Raw genomic sequence first — 3,313 nt, 5'->3', positions numbered from 1 at the left:
TACATCTTTAAGGTTTTCTTTTACAGCCCTACATGATGAATTAGTGTTCGTTATCTTGATAGAGAGTAATTCAGAATAGCATAGTGAAGTGCTTATATTTATATTCAATTATGATTGCAATGTTGAGAGTGTCCACTAGTGAAAGTATGATCCCTAGGCCTTGTTTCCAAGCATTGAAACACCGTTTCCAACAAGTTCCACTGCATGTTCACTCGTTGCCATATTTATTTCAGATTGTTATTACCACTCATATTCATCCATATCACTTGCATCTTACTATCTCTTCGCAGAACTAGTGCACCTATACATCCGACAAGTGTACTAGGTGTGTTGGGGACACAAGAAACTTCTTGTATCGTGATTGCAGGGTTGCTTGAGAGGGATATCTTTGACCTCTACCTCCTTGAGTTCGATAAACCTTGGGTGATTCACTTAAGGGAAACTTCCTGCTGTTCTACAAACCTCTGCTCTTGGAGGCCCAACACTGTCTACTAGAATAGAAGCGTGCGTAGACATCAAGCTATTTTCTGGCGCCGTTGCCGGGGAGGTAAGGTAAAAGGTATTCACATCCTCCGACTACTAAGCTATTTCCTAGCACTGTTGCCGGTGTGTGAGTGCTCGAAGCTATTTCCTTTAGATCCTGCAATTGCATCTTTTTGTTTCTTGTTTTTATTTTTCACTAGTTAGGCATAATGGAAAATAACAGTGTGCTTTTTAATCTATTTCCGGAGTTAAGACAGGGATTGTTTGATGCGAAAATTAAAAAACCTATGGAACCTTATTTGCATGCTAGTAGCAATGTTATTAGTATGAACGCTTCGAACACCATTGTTGCTAATGTTATGGAAAATTCTAAGCTTGGGGAAGCTGGTTATGATGAGCAAGATATCTTTAGTCCCCCAAGCATGGAGGAGAAAATTTACTTTGATGATACTTTACCTCCTATATATGATGATTGCAATGATGACTATCATATTTTCAGTCCACCTACTATTGAGGAGAAAATTAATTATGATTATAATATGCCTCATATATATGATGATTACGGTGATGAGAATAATAATGATAGCTACTTTATTGAATTTGCTCCCACTACGATTAATAAAATTGATTATGCTTATGTGGAGAGTAATGATACTTTTATGCATGTGAATAAGAATGCTTTATGTGATAGTTATATTGTTGAGTTTGTTCATGATGCCACTGAAAGTTATTATGAGAGAGGGAAACATGGTTATATGCATCTTAATAATATTAAGTTTCCCCTCTTTATGTTGAGAATCTTGAAGTCGCGCTTGTATTGCCTTCCTATGCTTGTTGCGTTATGCTTACATGATTTGTTTATTTACAAGATTCCTTTTAATAGGAAGTGGGTTAGACTTAAATGTGTTTTGAATTTTCTTCTTGATGCTCCCTTTCGTTTCATTTTCTGTCTTCCATGTGAGCATCATTAAAATTACTGAGCCCATCTTAATGGCTATAAAGAAAGCACTTCTTGGGAGATAACCCATGTTTTTATTTTGCTACTGTTTTGTTGTGTCTTGGAAGTTGTTACTACTATAGCAATATCTCCTTATCTTTATTTTATTGCATTGTTGTGCCAAGTAAAGTCTTTGATAGTAAGGTTGATACTAGATTTGGATTACTGCGCAGAAACAGATTTTTTACTGTCACGAATTTGAACAAGCCTCTCTGTAGGTAACTCAGAAAAATCTGCCAATTTACGTGCGTGATCCTCAGATATATATGCAACTTTCATTCAATTTGAGCTTTTTCATCTGATCAAGTTAAGTTCCCCTGAAAAATTCGTCTTTACGGACTGTTCAGTTTTGACAGATTCTGCCTTTTATTTCGCATTGCCTGTTTTGCTATGTTTGATGGATTTCTTTGTTCCATTAACTTTCAGTAGCTTTGTGCAATGTCCAGAAGTGTTAAGAATGATTATGTCACACCTGAATATGTGAATTTTTGATTATGCACTAACCCTCTAATGAGTTTGTTTTGAGTTTGGTGTGGAGGAAGTTTTCAAGGATCAAGAGAGGAGGATGATACAATATGATCAAGAAGAGTGAAAAATCTAAGCTTGGGGATGCCCCCTTGGTTCATTCCTGCATATTTCAAGAAGACTCAAGCATCTAAGCTTGGGGATGCCCAAGGCATCCCCTTCTTCATCGACAACTTATCAGGTCACCTCTAGTGAAACTATATTTTTATTCCGTCACATCTTATGTGCTTTACTTGGAGCCTCTATGTGCTTTTATTTTCGTTTTTGTTATTTTCATTCTCTGAATAAATTCATGCTTGTGTGGGAGAGATACACGCTCCGCTCGTTCATATGAACACTGGTGTTCTTAACTTTTAATGTTCATGGCGAAGGTTGAAACTGCTTCGTTCATTGTATATGGTTGGAAACAGAAAATGCTACATGTGGTAATCGGTATAATGTCTTGAATATTTTGATACTTGGCAATTGTTGTGCTCAAATAGATCATGTTTAAGCTCTTTCATCATGTACTTTGCACCTATTAGTCAAGAACTACTGTAGAGCTTGTTGACATTTGGTTTGCATGATTGGTCTCTCTAGAGTCTAGATATTTTCTGGTGAGGTGTTTGAACAACAAGAAAGACAGTGTAGAGTCTTAAAATGCTTGCAATATGTTCTTATGTAAGTTTTGTTGTACCGGTTCATACTTGTGTTTGCTTCAAACAACCTTGCTAGCCTAAGCCTTGTATTGAGAGGGATCACTTCTCGTGCATCCAAAATCCTTGAGCCAAAAACTATGCCATTTGTGTCCACCATACCTACCTACTACATGGTATTTCTCTGCCATTCCAAAGTAAATTACTTGAGTGCTACCTTTAAAATTTCATTCTTTGTCTTTGCAATATATAGCTCATGGGAAAATAGCTTAAAAACTATTGTGGTATTGAATATGTACTTATGTATCTTATTTCTTATAAGTTGCTTGTTGAGCGGTAACCATGTTTCTGGGGACGCCATCAACTATTACCTTTGTTGAATATCATGTGAGTTGCTATGCATGTTCGTCTTGTCTGAAGTAAGGGTGATTTATCATGATCCAATGGTTTGAGTATGCATATTGTTATAGAAGAACATTGGGCCACTAACTAAAGCCATGAACCATGGTGGAAGTTTTAGTTTGGACACTAATCCTCAATCTCTTATGAGAATATTATTTGTTGTTGAATGCTTATGCATTAAAGAGGAGTCCATTATCTGTTGTCTATGTTGTCCCGGTATGGATGTCTAAGTTGAGAATAATCAAAAGCGAGAAATCCAATGCGAACTTTC

This window comes from Lolium perenne, chromosome 7 (assembly GCF_019359855.2).
Source record: "Lolium perenne isolate Kyuss_39 chromosome 7, Kyuss_2.0, whole genome shotgun sequence".
NCBI lineage: Eukaryota > Viridiplantae > Streptophyta > Magnoliopsida > Poales > Poaceae > Lolium > Lolium perenne.
Note: the sequence above shows the minus strand (reverse complement) of the source record.